The 19,004-nt window shown below is 36.9% G+C and overlaps 1 protein-coding gene across 5 annotated transcripts in view; it reads right to left on the bottom strand.

Annotated features, from left to right (window-relative positions):
• LOC120774871 (mucin-17) overlaps positions 1–19,004 on the bottom strand; it is a 45,411-nt gene that overhangs the window by 9,466 nt on the left and 16,941 nt on the right. For 2 of the 5 annotated variants that reach the window (XM_040104712.1, XM_040104713.1), the window contains one exon: positions 179–255. The gene's annotated coding sequence lies outside the window, so the exon portion shown is untranslated. Of the gene's footprint in view, positions 1–178; positions 256–2,022; positions 2,472–3,049; positions 3,267–19,004 lie in introns of those variants that run through there. The other 3 variants (XM_040104710.1, XM_040104711.1, XM_040104717.1) reach the window with 3 other exon arrangements.

Below are 19,004 nucleotides of genomic sequence, written 5' to 3'. Positions count from 1 at the left end.
GTCCGTTGGCAGTGAATATTTGCGTTAATCATTTTAATTATGTATGTTTGCACTACTTATGTCACACACACACGCACTTACTTACTAGTTGAGGTATACGTAGCAGTATTTGTTTTTAGCTGTTTCTTTTATACCCATGCACACTTTCTTCAATTAAACTAGTAAATTATTCACTTACCTTTGGCGCCTTTTCTGGACGGCGTTGACTATTTATATTGATTTGTAGCTAATTTGTGTTTTCATCTAGTGTTTCGCCTGAAAGAAAAATAAATACCAATAAAATAACAGTTTAACCCATTTCCATTTATTTCAATTTTGTTGCTTGACTAACAAGTATCATTAAATAATATCTAGCAATTAACTAAAATTCCATTGTTTAGATTGATTATAATCAAGGCATAATTATCTGGAATTCCTTAACGTTTTAATAATTTGGCGTTTTTCCCTTGCTTTTATTTGTTATGTCGTTTTGTCAATTATCGATATCTCTAAAGTGGTCCCAACATATAGATAATACAGTACACTTGATATTTATAATAGTCAAGACAGTAAAATTAAGTCTGGGGACTTGGAAATTTTTATGTTTTTTTATACGCTTGCTAAAAAGAACATCTGTATATAATATTGATTCCGTATATTAATAAAATTAGAGGTTTTCAATTATTATACCTAGAGGGCAATTATCGTTTAGTTATAATTACAATTTATTAGCAAAAACGTTTTCAAAGTAGAAACAACGAAATTTATATTAAGCATTTTGCTTTTAAGATATGGTATTTTGCCGCTACTGTATATGTATTTTGAAAGTCCGCTTTACTAGTTTGCCACAAAGAAAATTGTCATGGAAAATTTTCAAGTTTTTTTTGGAGTGTGGAAAGTAAGGCATTTATTTAGTAAGCAATTACAAATTATCTAAATATATAGTATGTCTAAACACTTAAATCATTCGGAGTGTTAGATTTTTCCATACATTGTAAAAGTAAATATGTAACATATCGATAAGTAAATATTTAAAAGGTACTTAATACGGGGGGTCTCAGAGCAGTGATCCCCTTCTTCAAAGGAATGAATTTTTAATTACGGTTAGTTCAATAATTCGAGGAGTTTTTGCACAAACAGATCCTTATTTCGATTTAGTAACAAGAAAAATCGTTAAATTCGGCTGCAACCTAGCTATAGTATCTTTCACAAATAAACAATATTTTTTACATAAACTTGATTCTGATCGTTCAGTTTGTATGATCCGATCTGAACAATATCTTCGGAGGTATTGTATGGCAGTTTTATGTTAGAGTGATCGCTTCTGAGCAATATCTTCGGAGATTGTATTACTGTCTTAGAAAATAACCGATGCAAAATTTCGTGAATATATCTCGTCAAATGAAAAAGGTTTCCATACAATCACTTTATTCCGATCGTTCAATTGGTATGGCCGCTGTATGCTAAAGTGGTCCGATATCATCGTTTTCGACAAATGAGCAGTTTCTTGGGAAGAAAAAGTCGTGTACATAATCTCAGTTCGATGTCTCAAAAACTGAAATATACATTTTAACAGACATACAGACGAATCATCACCTTGCTAACTTGTATATGTATATACTTTATAGGGTCTCCGACGTTTCATTAATATATCCTGTTCAGGGCATAAAGTTAGGGGACTATAGCAATGTGTATAAGTCAAATGCCCATCATATTTGTTTACTTTTTCGACAAATGTGAAATATTTGTAATACATTTTCTGACCTAAGCTCATAGACTCATCATCGTGTAGGGTAGGTTCAAGCAAAATCAGCCGATCAGCAAAATCGCATGATTGTTATAAAAATGTACGAATTTAATTTTTTTGTGGATTTAATATCACAATTACTTGTTTTACTTAAAAATTTCGACTATTGGTTATTTTTATAGCCCTTCAACCAACTCCTTGCAAATATAAGCATTAGAATAAATGCGTAGTTTTTTTGTGTGTACGTGGTATTTTCTACAGCTCGCAATCAATACTCTGCCCTTCGTAGCTCTCACCTTCAAATAATTATTTTAGTATTTGACATCCATCCACTTCCACTTCTTCTGCGACTAATTATCTTTTTTATTACGATTGCTTCGGATACAGCCACGTTTTCCTATTTAATATACCTTTTCGTTATTATTCCATTTTTGCATATCAGAATGATTGTCGCTTAAAAATTCTTTATTTATTTCACTAAACCAACAACTAAAATTTGTTTTTGTTTTATGGCTTTGACATTCACTCTTGTCGGTTATTTACGATATAGTTTTCTAAGCAATGTTCTTATTGCGTGACATTAAAAATAAACCGCGACGAAAAACGTCGTTGATTTCGGTTGAAAATTCCGCAAACGACTGACTAAGCGTTACAAGTTTTACTAAATTCTGCCGCTAACTTCAGTTTCAAGGTATAGGCAACTTCAGCGTCATCCACGCGACGTGCGATAACAGTCGCTCTTCAGTTGGCGCATACTATGAGTACATATAAAAGCACATGTTTACCAACCCTTGAATTTGAAACGAAAGCGAGGGGGGCGACGTGTCTACTATCACCTGCCATACCTGGCGACCTGATAACACGAAACTCTCACAGACACATTCGGCAGCGCTTCCAGCGAAGTGGCGCTTGGCGCCAGCTGCAATGTACCGTTATTGAGTAAAGGCGCACACTTTACCGACCTTCCCACTATTCACACTTATTTATTTGCGCTCAAACTATATATTCCCTCCTTTCGAGAGCCCAAATTTGTGCACATTTCAGAGCGATTAGCAATTAGAGTGCTTTCTATTTGCATGGAACGTTCTCAGTATACTTTCTCCATACGTATGTATGTACATCAAATGTTTCTCTACGTAAGTATGTATGTACATATGCTCTTTTTTATCACTTGTTTAACTTGTACTTGCTATATGCTCGTTGATGCTTAATTGTTTTATCAGTGAAACTGTTTGCGACAAGAATGTCAATTTTATCTTATCAAATAGCAATGGCGCGATATGCGCAGCAAGATCACTCCATCTAACCACTCTCCCCGCCTACCTTTGGTGATGGTGCATAGGATCCCATAAATATATGTACATACATATGTATGTATTGAAACACTTGCAAATAGTTGGCGCGTGCGTGGTCAAAACTTCTTTGTGATTTTATACGCTTATGCCGGACCTTATGTGATCATAGAGAGAAATACTTAGTTGCCGTTAGATATTGTGAGGACTTATTGTACCACTTTAACCCGCACAGCATTGAAATATAGTACCTATAAGTAATGAACTTTGAATGTAGAATGCCATAAGAAAATGTATGACACTTGGAGGAAAATAATTTAGTGCTGCCGGCTGTGAGAAATGTTGAACTTCTGTGAAAATGATAAATACTCACGCAGTTTTTAAGACAATGTGCTATTTGACAACAGTTTCGGTTGCTTCGATTACACAACTACTTCGGGCAGAAGTTAACACTGTACTGTAGTCGTTGCTTAATTTAATTTGCTTGAATATTAAATGTGTTTGGGTGGCGCTGCCCAAGAACTGTCGGCGTAACAGCTCTTAAAGCCAAATATTTTATGCAATATTACAAATGTAATATGTGTAGGCGTATAAATATATACATATATACGAGTATGTCTGTTATACGAGCGCGTTGTAAGTGATCTTTAAATTGATGAACAGACATTTTTAAGTGCGCTGTAATGCTTACTTAAACCATGCCCATGACGGAAAAGGAGCGTTCTGTTACCATTTTTGGCAAGCGCCAATTGAAATTCTTTGCTTTTGCAGTGATTGCGTTTATATTATACTTTTGCTTACAAATGAAGAAGCTTTTATCTGAGGAAGCTCCACCCTTGTTTGAGAGTTGTTTTACTAGGCAGCCACATTACGCGCCGCGGCACCTGTCCTTCATCACCAATCGGATGGCGACGCTGATGAGCTCATCAATGAGACAATATAGGCGCTTTTGACACAAACGAAGCCATGCCGCGCCTGCATTGCCTACTAATGGAAGTTAAAGACGGTAAGCGCTTCAGCACGGGCGGCACGCACGCCAAAGCGCACGTTTCAGTGTGGATTTATATATCTGGTGGGTTGGAGCGTGGGTGAAGTATTGTATAATTGACTAACTTAATAGGGGGATGAAGTGTGTCACAGTCTTGTCTTTATCGGCCAATTATTTAAAAACCGTTAGGTGTAGCAATCGATTAGGTGAATGTTTAGGTGTTCACGCGCTTTCGCAATAATGGCTGGTCAGTTTGCAAAGGTGCGCATTTGTATATGCGAGCGAAAGGTAAACTGGGCTATTGATATTTATCACTGATAAGTAATCGTACAAAGGCACAAAAGACAAGGCTGAGAACGCAGAAACCGATAAGAAAATATCGTTCGATTTAGTTACAGGGACAGAAGGTGGTTGACACAGATTAGTAAATAAATTTTGCTGGGAGTTCTTGTATTGAATAGAAAAGTTTTGAGAAACTTTGGAAATTTCCCCCCATTTCCCCTCTGAATTCGTAACTGGTAAGAATGTGGTGTTTTTGATGCAGGCTGTCAGGTTGGTTTTTGCTTAATGATCAAATTTAGTAATTACTGATGTCTACTTTAAACATCCATAAATAATTTTTGTCTTTACACTGTGCTCATAAAGAACAGAGTAAATGTTTTTATGGTGTCCCGGCATTGTTCGACAGACAGGGCCTTATATGTAGTTCTTGACTAGATATTGATAACACTTCATGTTGATTAATCCCTTCTTTGTGGCATGTAATTGGTGCAAGAATAGTACAGAAGTGTTTCGGCAGTCGCTGGCGCTGTTATGTTTGGAAGCAAAGTCGTTTGTAAAATAAACACCATTTCAATTTCTTATCACTTCAACCTGATCGCTATAAATTTCATAGTTTATTTTTTTCTAGTTTACTTATATTCCGTTTTTCTTGCAATTTGGTTTTTTAAGGTTACCATTGTTGTTGCCCGCTGCTTTTCGTAGTCAAGTCTGAACCGAATACTAGCTCCCTGGCTGCAATTTATGGGTGCGCCGTGACCGCGGCAGCAACGGCAGCCACAACCTTAACTTTGGCAATGTGATTTCTTTGTGGGCCAATAGCCAAGTACGGCATTCATATACTTATGTACCTCGTATATATGCATTGCCACTTTAGTTTTGTTATTACAGAAATAGAAATTAGCTTCATGATGCACTGATTCTCACACCACACTGTGGCACCGAATGTAAAAATCACGATATGAAATTGAAAGAAAAGTGAAATGCGTGACAAAGAAGCAATGGAGCGTAAAACCGCAAAAAAATTTCATTCATTGAGATTATACGAGTAGTGAGCCTACAAGTAGTTTCTGTAGTGAAATTGTACCAAAGTAGCCGCTGGTTCAAAAGCACTATAGGTGCTAGCTCCTAAGCACGCAAAAGTCACCATACTTTGCTGCTACTTGGATGTTGAGCTTTACTTTTTCGCTGTGGCGAACTTTACTTTGCGCGCTTTGGCATACTAGCATTCGCTGGCCTCAATTTGCAGTACCAACATAGCGGTAGAGTGGCTAATATAGGTAGAAGACGACTGATGAACGGCTGAGCAAAGAGTATGGTGAAAAGTTAAGAAAAAGTGGCACGAACTCTTATATTTCTAAGATCTGCAATGCTCTTGGTGGCATAAAAAGTGAATAGTGAATTTACAATAATACATTTGGAGCGCACAGCAAAGATCCTTATGATACTCAAACGCTTTTCGAAAACTTAAAAGAAGCAAATTTCAAGGCCTTAAAATGTTGTGACGTGTTGTAGACACGACCAACTGATAAAGACACGATTGACCATTCCCACGACAGTCAGGTCTTAGTAACCAGAATAGAATCGAATTTTCATCCGGCCATGGGCTGTCAGCTTGGCACCATTCCTTGGAATTAATTCAGAAGTGGTTTCTACCGCTACAACAACAACGCAATTAACCTTCTCTAACAGAGACATACTTACATATATGTATGTATATTTTTCCAATACGTGAATTATCAGCTGACGACGCGATTGTGCCCTAATTCACAGTGTGGCATACACATGTTTTTGTTCCCTACTGCACTTCATAGTGGCTGTTGTTGCAGACATTAGTGCTACTTTCCATTTAGTTCCTTATTCGTTCCCTTTCCCCCTCGTCGTTTTATCCATCACTGACGTCGGTGATTAAGGGCAACTCAAGCCAACATACAGTAAATAATAAGCTTTCAGCAGGCAACTTAATTTCCTTATAGCAACAGCTTCTTATATCGGTACCCATTTGAGCTAAGTTAAAAAGCAAACCCGAAAAGTGCCAACTTTCCAACACTTGCCAATGTTCTCTTTTTATTAAAAATCTTGTTGCGGTGCATTTTGTAATGATGATTCACAGCGATCACCGCTCTGTAGCTGCAAACAAACGCACACATGCATGTACATACATATGTATGTATGCACTTAACTTTGACACACTTTCAAGAGTTAATGCAATGCCAAAATACGGCTGAAACTTCATCGAGAGAAAAGGTTTATAGGATAATATATGTATAACGTCGCTCGCTAGTAGCTTTTGTTTCTTATAACTTTCTTAGCATAAGTATGTAAATATACACATTTCAATCATGTATGTGAAAAACCACAAAGCGGGGCAATTGTATAAAAGCAAATAAAATTACAAAATTCACTCCCACAACGAATAAAGAAGAGAGCCGTCGATTAAATGACTGACATACAATGCACAGGAGTTGAAAATGTCATTTCAAATTTGTCTGTCATTCGTCACTTGTCCGTCCGTTTTGTCACTTGCACTATTTATATGCGGATGTGTGACGATAAAGACTCGTCTAATAACTGCTTGAACTCATTGACTATGCGAATAGTCAATTAGTTGCAATTGGCGTTACTCGCAGCCACAATGAATTACATACATACATATGTACATTGTCGAAGTATATAAATATACAGTTGCCAATGCATTTAAAATTGGCGTCATATGTTATGCTACGGCATAAAATATGTTACATCGATACCTTCATCAAATATTTAGATTTTACCTCTCTTTCCTTTGAAAGTTCTCGGTGATATATGCAATTGTATTATAATATATTTGTACGCCTTTACTGATACTTTGAACAGGGTATATTAAGTTTGTCACGAAGTTTGTAAAACCCAGAAGAAAACGTCGGAGACCCTATTAGTATACAAGTATACAAGTGATCGGCGTGATGAGCTGAGTCCGTCGGTCTATCTCTATATACTCGAACTAGTCCCTCAGTTACTGAGATATCGATCTGAAGTTGTTATGTTCCCGAAATGTGCTATGACTAATTTGCAAAAGTATCGCTACAATCTCCGAAGAAATTGGAAAAGAATTTAAGATGGGATCGCTATAGTATATTGCTACCATATAATCTGAATAATCGGAATCAAGTCCTTTTTTCTTGTTTTAACTTATTTGATTGTCTAATGAAAAGACGTATTTCTTTCCAAAAATAATAAAAACAACAGCGCATAGTAAATGTGTCATCAGCATCGTGTGTTAAACAGTAAAATGAATTGGAAACCAGGTTACTCAAAACAGCTTGAAATCTAAACAACTTGTGTCAGTCACTCGTAAAATAGTTAAGCGAGTACTTTTAATTTTGTAATTTTCATGTGTCGCAAGCTATTTCTTGACAGCAAAAGTCACACGTATGTACATAAATCATTATATATATGTATGTGTTATTTGTGTGTGTGCTCAAGCTTCGTTTGGTGATCTATGCAGCAAAGTCTCTCAACTCACTCTGACGTTTGGAATGCGGCACGAATCAGTGGCGCAAATAGTCGACTATTATTTGCTAGATTTCGTTTTCCTTGTGCAAGTGGCAGTGTTGCAAATTGAAAATGTTTTCGGGTTTATATCCGTGAACTGTGCTATTATCCAAAATTATATAAATATTAATTTTTTCAAAAATATTAATTTTTTCAAAAACAAATTCCTTAACAGTCGTGCTACTCCGCTTGCAACCAACCACCAATTTCCTCTGCTCTAACCGCCTGATGAACATTTTTGACTTTTGCTTGAATAAAACATCTTCGAATGCTAGTTTCCTCTCGCACTAGTTCGTATATTTCCAATAGATAAAAGCTTATTAGCATTACTGCAGGTATCAGCCTTTAAAGTTTTTCAATGTGAAGTTTTGGCTATTAAATTTCGTTCATGTATTCCGAAAACCAATTCATTAAAACGAAAGTTTTTTTGGATCTTACAGGGCCCGTGAAGTTAAAATCGGCGACGTAATATTTTGTTATGATTAGTGTATAATGAGCTGAATATGATTTGTGTTAAGAAGTCAATTTCATTTTTTACATAAATACAAATATTTTCTACGTGCAACAAGGAAAATTTTCTTTCTTTCCTCTTCTTCATTAATGGTCTTGTAGCAAGCATCTCGTTTTACGAACTTGAAGTTGAATTATGAAACTTCCTGATTTTACTTAAGCAACCGACAAACACTTCGGTGGGTAACTTGCAATTGTGGAAGGGTGTTGCAGAAACATATATTCATATCTATAATCTAAATGTACATAAGTATGTGTTTACGTAATTGTTTAATTTTTTCTCTCGGTGTTTATCATGTGTACTTGCACGGTACGTGCCACATGCAACACTTAAATGCCATAAGAAACACGTTTGTTTTGTAAATATGACCAGTAAACTCACGTATGCACATAGCTGTACATATGTCTGTATGTACACGTACATAAATTTTGTGCAATAAAACAAATCACACACACACATATACACGAACATTCCTAAAGCAGGCTTATCGCCAGAGACATGGCCATAAAAAACTCATTAACCGACTAGTAAAACTAATAATAATAATTATTATAAAGACGGCAATACAATGCCATATGGACATATGTAAGTCCACTTCGTACCCACATGTGTTGACTTATCTTCGTAAATATTCGTATATGCATTTTTGTAAATATGTATGTATGTGAGCAACGACAATAATGTAGGTAAAAGTAAACGTAACGAAGAAAACTGAAAGCGAAAAAGGCCAACAAGGCAACGGTGTATCAAATAAAAGTGGCGATTCTCTTGTTTAACAGTCTTTAAGATATTATTCGCGAACGCTGAAAGATAGGCGCATTCCTTCGGCTTTAGATATGCATAGAGAGTGTACTTACGTTGTTTGCTTGTGTATGATTATTTGCACTCGCTAATGGTTGTGGAGCCAAGCAAGACCGGTTAGCGGTCGACTGCCTGAGAGATACAGACGCTTGGACATACTTATGAACAAACAGTCACAACGACGAGTTCATAATCGGTTAAGTGGCGATCAGTTAGACAGTCAAACAAGTCGCCAGTTGAATATATCGAGAAACACACGGCGAATCGATACTTCACACGTAAATTTTGATTGCTTGATTTGTGTGGTATGACATTTAGCGCCACTCGGCAGCGCCTACAAAACCTAACAGAACGGGTTTTTTTTATTTATCTTAACATTTCCCCATAATTCATAATTTCTCATTCCATATAATTCCAATTAAACTGCAATGCTCGGAATTGCGCAACAAAATAATAAGCTTTGGAGAAGCCTGATTAATTTGGTTACGTCGCCTTACTGACTTCGGGAGTAAATCCTTTTTAAGGGAACCTCCCATCAAGCCACTACATAAAACCAGTGCTTTGTTTATGTATATTTATGCTCATTGTACTTACATTCATATGAATGTACATACATACATATGTATATACGCATGCGAGTGCTTCGCACAAGAATAGGCGTCCACTAAGCGTGAACGTCAACTTTGACGACAGCCCGCATTTATTGGAATTGTTATTTGTCACTCGCTTTTAATAGCATTAAGCCCAACATGCAGTGCGGCCGGCATGTTGTCAGTCACTTAGCCACGTTGTGGCATACAATGCGCATGCGCCACTGTGACTTGAAATGCAATTGCGATTCGAGTTAATATTGCTAGTGTGTAACAGTAACCGCAGGCGTGTCTAACGCACATACAGCTGCACGCGCACAAATACTTGAATAGCATAGAATGTAGAGCATTGAACTCTAGAATAATGCTGGTTGCAACCGTTAAGTGGCAACGTTCGGCTTGGCTGTGCGCCGCCGCCGCAATTTGCGGTTCACCTTGCACCAAAGAGCTCGATTTAGGTTTATACATGCACTTGGTGAACATAAATTTAGAAATATGACATAAAATTTTACACCCAATTGTTCGTATAGGCATGCAGTTATGTACATATATATACATACATATACTTGTATATATGTATGCCAGTCGATTTATTTAAGAAAAATGCAAGCTATTTCTACATTTGTACATATGTCTGCTTACGAAATTGATATAGAGAGATTGTTTATATGCGTGATTTTCATTGCATCAGCTGATGACCCTGGGTAGTCCGCAGCATCTCACAAGCCGCATTTCATTGGGTTTTAAACCTTCAAATCTATTATTTCTCAAGAATTCCGTATTTGTACATAAATATGTTGGTCTGCAAGTATCGATAAGTATACAAAATTGTCTAAAGAAAGTGAGGGAATTTGGGAAAAAGTGGCCGCGGTAGCAAGTACCGAGTCATCAAGATGTTTGTTAGATTTCAATATGCAACTGGGCGACGCCGGAGGTAAGTCCATTAAGACAAATTTTCCCATACCAAATCCACTACGCATCGCGCTCAGCATTTTAAACAACCATTAGCTCTAACAGCGATCTTAATCTAAGTGAATTTGTTAAATTACTATATGGATTTGGTGGTCGACAGTGTTGCAGTAACTTTCTAACAACAAGTCAATATTCACATGATTGAAGTGAACTTTTTTAAATGCATAGGTATACGAACAGGTTTCTAATGCACTCGTATTTAGGTTTCATTCGCCAATTTTTCTTGTATTTCTATTAACTCATGCTATGGGTCCACATAGCTCTAATGTTTCTATATATATTTCGGACTCTTATTTATACCCTGAACAGGGTATTTTAAGGTTGCCACCAAATTTGTGACATCCAGAAAGAATCGTCGGAGACCGTACTAAATATATTATATGTACATCTTTATATATAAAAATTACGCGTCATGTTGTTTGTCCGCGATGGACTCCTAAACTACTGAACCGATTTCATCAAAATTTAGCACACTGTGTCCAGTTTGAACCAACTTAGAAGATAGGATAGTAAAAACAATTCATAAATTAAAAATACTCTATTAAATGGACTCTCTTAAGCGGAAGTCTCCATTAACCATGCACATTGGCCGGTCCCACAATTTGTTGATGTTTATTAAGTACAATCTATGAAGCAGAGAACTCTATTAGCAGCCTTAAATTTGTTATTTTTTGCGTGGCCGGATCCACTAGTATGTGTATATAAATGATCCGCATGACGAGCTGAGCCGATTTAGCCAATTCCGTCTGTTCGTATCTTCGGTTTTTCAGATATCGATTTGAAAATTTGCAGACGATCTTTTTTCTCCAACAAGCTGCTCATTTGTCGGAACTACCGATATCGGACCACTGTACCATATATCTGCCATACAAACTGAATGATTGGAATCCAGTGCTTGTTTGGAAAGCTTTTCCATTCGACGAGGTATCTTCACGGAATTTGTTATGAGTTATTGCCTAAGGCAAATTGTTCAAATCGGACAACTATAGCATACACTATATAGCCACCGTACAAATTCACCGATCGAAATGAAGTTCTTGTAAAGCATATTTTGTATTTCTGAAAAGTATAAAGCTAATATTGGTGAAGCCGAGGTTAATGTTTTTTCTTGTTTTTATTATAGAACACGTCCTATTTAACTAATTTTTGAAAAATTAAATGCTATATTCTGTTGCCAGATGATTTATGTCTCTTATCGATTTCTTCGACTTTTAGTAGCTCATTAGTTATACGAATTTGAATATTATTTAAATGCTTTAAAATGTCCGAAAGTTATGCTGGAAAAGTCAGTTTGAAAACTGGATATGCAGATGCGTTGCATAAATTAAACTCAAAATATGATTGGCTCTTGTCTGAGCTTTTTCTTGATTTATAGTATATCAAATATGACAGCCGAGCGACAGTGGCTCGTCTTAATTATTGCAGTTTTGGACGGCATCCACGTACACGAACGGTCGCCGTAACTGCTGTTTGACAATTGTTGTTGCTGCAATTTATAATCTTGTTTATGAATTGATTGGCGCTGCCACGCACAGACAAACTTAAATACAAATTAATTTCATTTGGCTTTTGCACGATTTTTTTATTTGAGTTATTTGTTTATTTATTGTTGTTGTAGCAACGACAATTAAGTTGATAAAAAATAACGGCACTACATCTGCGAGCATGTATTTTTTTGATTGTTTCGCCAACGGCGTTGTTGGCAATGTTAGTTTTGGCGTTGGCGTTAGAGCCGGCAGTCATTGCTGAAACTGCTAAGAGTCTGCACAAAACTGAATTGGCGGCCTTTGCAGCTGCTTGGCTTTTGAGAGCTTCGGTAGTTCAGTGGTCTTGCAGGTGTCTATTGCTAATGTGACACATTGACACAGTTGTCACGCATTTTTGTTGTTATGTTGTAATCTCTGAAAGCGATTTTCAATTTTGATGTGCCGTTGTTTTCGCTATGGCCAAAAACAAAAATTCAGCCAAGCACTGAAATAATGTGATCTCTGCTGCTTACCTTATTTGAAGTGTTGTTCTGCATTTGTTGAATGCAACAGCTGTCAATGACATACCATTGCAACGCATTAGCTGTTATGACGGCATGAAATATCGCAACAGCAGCACTACCTACAATGTATGTATGTGTATTAATTGCCAGCAACAGCACCAACAACAAGAAGCGGAAACGTTGTGATTATCTTTTGGAAAAGTCACGGTTAGACATTTATTTCGCTGCAAGAATTTCGCCTGAAGGTTGCAGCCATGCCGCCGAACTTGCAGCAGCAAAGCTGAAACTAGCAACAAGAGCAATAGACCTATGCGGCATAGCAATGTGTAGTCGTGGTACTTCGTGTGCAACAGTGCTTGTTGCATGCCAGCGCTAGTATATAGGTTGTTTTCTTGTTGCAGCATTAAGTAATTTTTCAATAGCGGTATTTGTTGTCGGTCGCGATCGTTTGCAATGTCAGCACGTTCGTTGCCGCATGAGTTGCACCCAACGAGAGCAAATTCAGTTACTGCAGACACAGTTTATCTCGGCAGAAGTGCAGTAACTACATAAAAGAAACGTTATAAACGTACATAACGTTTTTGCTGTTATTGTTTTAGTGAGTGAAGAAAGTTAGGAGCCATGTATAGTTTGGGCTGGAGGTCCATTGGTGCGACTTCATACCTCTCGGCGATATTAATAAAACTGTGCCACATACAAACGTATGTCTCTAGACTAATTTTTGATGTTTTTGATTAATTCTTTGTCATTTTAGTATAGAAAGTTTAGATAAATTAATTGTTGTGTGAGATTGAAGGAACCCAAATAATATTTTTGTTTAACAAACTAACCAAAAATATGAAAAAGTTTTGTAATACAGAGTAAAATTTAGAAGAAAAAAACACGCAATGATGCATCGTATGTTCGACGCCCCAGTAAGCAAACTTTGGATTAGCACATAATTAATTTTTGAACGTCCATCATATATTAACTGATGGCTGTTGCTAGCTGTCTAATCGCGGTCATCGTCTATTGACCCGCGCAACCTAAACGCACTTACAGACATGTGTACTTAGCAACGGTGCGGCATTTCAATCATGTTTACCGCTTACTTCTTCACTTGATGCTTGTGCTTTTGTGGCGCATAGTTGCCATCATTTGCCGCGGCTGCAACATGCAACATAGAAAATAAAGAAAACTTTTTTTTCTGGTTCAGCCTGTAACAACCACGCGGCTATTAGGGGTGATGAACGGCAGTGTCAATGACTCCAGCTGTATGTTGTTTACCGTTTTCGCTTTCTGGACGTTTGCGACAATATTGATGCCACATCGATGCCAAAATAACTTCGCTCAACTGGCAAAGTAAAAGTTTCGAAGTTTGTATTTATATTTTCAAGTTATTTCAATTATCTGCAATTTGCTTTTCACTTGATTTCCACATTTTTTCGTGTCACTTGTTTATGGTTGGTCATTTAGATTTTGTTGCTGCTTTTAAAATGCACTTTAATTAAATATTGTAGTATTATGGCACAGTGCATAGAGCGTTGTTACAAGGCATGCCGTTTTTCTACCTTAGCTGATAGGTGAAATCGAAATTTTAATACCTCCACACTACTAAATTACATATGTACATTAGGGTGGGTTAAAAAACGTATACTCTTTTTACTTGGTACTCTGAAAAATGGGTGCTTAGACACCTCCAAGAAAGTCTCTTCAAGTACCAAGCGAAAAAAATATTGGTTTTTTCACCACCCTAATGTACATCCGTTGGTAAATGCTAATGTTAATGGAAATGTTGAATATCTGCTCTTCTCAAATATTAAGCTACTTGTGTTGCCCGATTGAATCTACCACTATAATTATATTTTTTAAAAATATTTTTAAATTATATAACTGTATTTTTTTTTCTTTGATTTTGCCAAGTCATTCAGTGTTGTATTATATATGTATATCTAATAATTGTTGACATCCTTGGCGTGACACGCAACAACAACGAAAAATTGCAAATATTATAAATTTCACTTTTACTTTTTAAATATGCATATGTGACTGTGCAATTACATACATGCACGCACACACATAAAGATAATAATCTGGTATTGCTTGCAGTTGTTTTTCTTGTTCGCCAAATAAATTGTCATCATTTTGGAAGCTGCAAGTGTTGCAAATGCCAAGCTGACGTTTCGTGTTTTCGCTAACTTGGGTGAGGACTCGGGCGTTGATTGCCAATAAATTGGTGGAATTGCAAGTTTTGCAACACAACGTTTAAATAGTAATCATTTAACGACTTCTACATACATACAAAATATAGACATACATATGTAGGTACATATGTACATATATGTATATACACCTGTGTGCGCCAGTGCGCATGTGTATTGCTTCGCTTGCGGATTTCAAGCTTCCACTGGTTGGAGCACGCGTAAAAATTGCTAAGTCTGAAAGTTGCACACTCCGTTTGCCACTTGCCACTCGCCACATTTCAGTTGCCGTATGCCACTTGTCTACTTGTTGCGAGCACCGCCGCCAACAACTACCCCCACACTCACACACAAATGCCGCATTTGTTTGCTCGCTTGCTGCAACTGCCAACGTGCGAAAGTTGTTGTTAGCCGCATGATGCAACGAGTCGCACACACATAGGCATACATAGCTGTTTGTGCAGCCCCGGCGCATGCGAGGAGTCAGGCGCGTCACAAGTGGCACTGTGCTTTTGCTGCTGGCTGCTTTTTATGCGCCTTTGTGGAGTGCTGTGAACTGCCATGCGCACACATTCATATATGCGGCTGTATGGCGTGGTATTCAACAGACCAGCTATGTGTTGATTAGAAATTTCGCAAGTGAAAAAGTGGCAACTTTCACATGCGTGCTTGGTTTAGTTTGTTCAGCATCGTTTTTATTGTTATTTGGGTTTTATTATTTTCAAAATGTTGGTTGTCTGTGGCGTTTGTTTTTCGGATAGTAAAGTACAAACTGTGAAGTGTTTAGTGTTTTCTGCTGGTTTAACGCTCACCAGCTAGCACAGTTTGAGAAGGAAGCGGCGGGCTCACATTGATTGCGCCAGCGATAAACTTGTCAACTGTAGTGTGGCAAAAACAGCAACAGTTGCAAATGTCACAATAAAGGCGCTGATAATGTTGCGATTTAGTGCAATGCAACAGCACAACTATTTGAAATATTTCGTTACGAGTTTAGTGAGTGACATGCACAGCAAATATGGGCTTCCATAAAAAAATGCGTTCAAGTTGGAAAAGTGACGAGCGACAGCTGCATGTAACTTAGGTGCAGGGCCAAAATGGGTTGTAGTAATCACACAAAACTTATGTGTACTTGCTTTTTGTGTATAAGTTTCACTTTTTAGGCTTTTCACAAATTGCACTATGTTGTGCTCTGAAATATGTACATATGTACATACAGCTGTGTTCATGGAAATTGTAGTGCCAGAAAAATCAACTTAAAAATACCAACTATGAATTTAAGACCTCTAAAACGTATATACACCGTTTTAGTTTTTCAATATACATATCTGCAACAAAAAAAGATTTTAAAATTTGTCTGTTCAATAGTATTGAAAAAGATCTAGTTATTTAAAATTTTATATATTCACTAACGGTGGCTCGCACGAAAATAACGATGCCCTGAGTTATTGCGCGATTTGTAGATATGTATGTACATACACTCACCGTCAATAGGTTAGACGCAACCGTATTTACGTTAGTATTTAGCTAACAAATTGTGAATCTAAACCATCCTCGAATCTTCTTGAACACACACAAAAAATTTCATCAAAATCGGTTCAGTAGTTTAAGAGGAGTTTAGTGACATACACACCCACACAAGATATATATATATATATAAGATAAATATATTTTTTCGATTCGCTAATATTTGGCTACATCGATACACTGACGTTGCATGGGGTCTATTATATTCTGATCTCGCGTTATAAGGATTCAAACCAATGCTTCCTTGACCACCGCACTACATTGTGTTCTACTTGATGAATTTGCTCGTTTAACATTTCCCCCATTAATTTTCGATTGAATTCAGGTCCAGTGCCTGCGCTGGCCAGAACATAACGTCGAACCTTTCTGATGCATATCATCCAGTTCCAATGTATTTTTTTATAGACATTTCCCAGTTAGCAAATTATAGCAAAGCATTATTTATCGCTTCTCAATACAACAATTTCTTCTTCTACCCACTAAAAATGAAAAGAGCACTGGGATTTCAAAATTCAAAAAATTTCATCAGAAATCACTTAACACATTTATTTATCACAACTTTTTAACAATTCTTGCATTTATACACCCCTAACGATAAGCACTACTGTTTTAACGAACAGCTTGTGTTTGCAAAAAATATAGAAAAGGCAGTGGAAGCAATTGTAACAGAATTTTTCCGTTTTTAAATTTGAAATGTCTAGTTCTCCAAAATAATCACTCATGTTGCCTTTGCGAGCCCAAATATGATGGGAACGATATTTGAATATGTTGCAGTATTATTTTAATGAACACAGTATATACAGTATTGTACGACTGTGTGACCTCACTTATTTTCCAAGTATCTGCATCTAATTTTTTTACACGAATGACATGACTTTATTGAAAACTATTACAAAAAATATCGTTTTTTATGGAAATGAGGATATATTATTTAAATAACATAAATTTATGTGCTCACATAGCTTTTGATTAAGCTTACTTCTATTTATGGCTAAGGTTTGAATAAAAATTCACTGAAATAAAACTACGGACAAATACTTGAAATATTCCGTGGTTAAACTTGTTGAAATCGGTGCGCGAAACTGTGTGGTCAAATGTGCACATAGAACTGCTTTTAATTAATTAATTTTTATTATTCTAATTCCTTTTTTGAACCGTGATTTTGCCACTTCACTTGTTAATTTAATATGGTTAGTCTGTTTGTTGATCATTTGTCGGCAGCTTTGAAATCAGTCCAGTGGAGCGAAAGCTCACAAGCGAATTGCTGTTAACTGCTTTGGAATTTCACATATGTATGTATGTATGTGCTTAATAAAACAAACCGAATTTAATTTCATATAGTACAAAGTGATTATAAATAAAGTGAAACGATATCGCTGTGCCTGCCCGCAAACCAGTAGCAGATAATATACGGCAACCAAAACAAGAAAAAATTTTTTGCTTGAGATAAATAAAAATTACTTAGTAAGCATAGAAGGTGCTAAAACAACAACAACAAAAAATAATAATAAAAAAACAACACGCAAATGATGACAATAAAATGTAAGAAATTTCGACCTTGAAATGAGGTCGTCTTACAGTCGACTCAAGCAGTTACAAACTGATAAATGTACACAAGCACATAAACACACACTATGACATATTTGAAGGCATGTAGTATTTACACAGTGCATACATACATAAAGTTATATAAAAGTTGACAACAAAAATGTTATGAAAACAAACAAAATTACTGCCGCAGTCAGCGAATAACAATGAAGCGTAGCGTAGAATCAAAATAGCAGAAAACCTGTTTTCTTTTTTAAACACGCTCATACTAAATTAAAAAAAGTCAAGAATTCATGAAAAAACAACAAATTATATATGACACGATAAGCAGATTAAATACATGCGATTAAGTTTACACATACCTACTGAATATGACGTATGCACGTCTTTCCAAAACTTCTAAACAAATTTGGAAATATAAAATCTATGAAGTTCGTGAGCCTACGACGCGTATACGGCATCCTTGGAGCATAACGACATGTGCACGTGGCATGGAGAGCTTGTCAGCATTTGTGGCGCGCCTGAAAAGCTGCCTTTGCGCTTCTATTGCCCTGCTCATTTGGGTGCCTACATTGCTGTTGTACTTCCTGGTGGCTGGCCCCTTTCTACGTTTATGGTCAAGAACCTGTTTTGGCTAACAGCGGCGGCGGCCACCTGTGCGCTCGATATGTATGTAGGTGCAACACTGACTGCAAGTTTGTTGCAGAAAGGAAAACTGAAAATGCACCGACTTGACGTCACGTTGTTGGCAACGTTAGTGGGTTCGCTCTTTATCCGCACGTCAGTATTGCAGTATTTGCGTTGCGTGTACGTGCAGCCGCTATCGAGTGGCTTGTTAGTCAGTTAGTTGGATGGATGGATGGCAGAATGCATAGCTGGTTGAATTGATGAACTCTTGCCGCCGGCCAGCTGGGGGAATGCTTGGCATGGGCGATGTGCTTGTTTGCCTGCATGCCTGGAAAAGTTGGCCTACCAGTTTTAGTTTCATGTACCGTGTACGAACTCGTGTGGCTTTTGCTGGGTTACGACGATTTGTGGCGCATAGCTATTAAGTTTTTAGTATTTTTCT

The sequence above is a fragment of the Bactrocera tryoni genome, chromosome 4 (assembly GCF_016617805.1).
Source record: "Bactrocera tryoni isolate S06 chromosome 4, CSIRO_BtryS06_freeze2, whole genome shotgun sequence".
Classification (NCBI taxonomy): domain Eukaryota; kingdom Metazoa; phylum Arthropoda; class Insecta; order Diptera; family Tephritidae; genus Bactrocera; species Bactrocera tryoni.
This window is presented reverse-complemented; position numbering and strand designations above follow the sequence as displayed.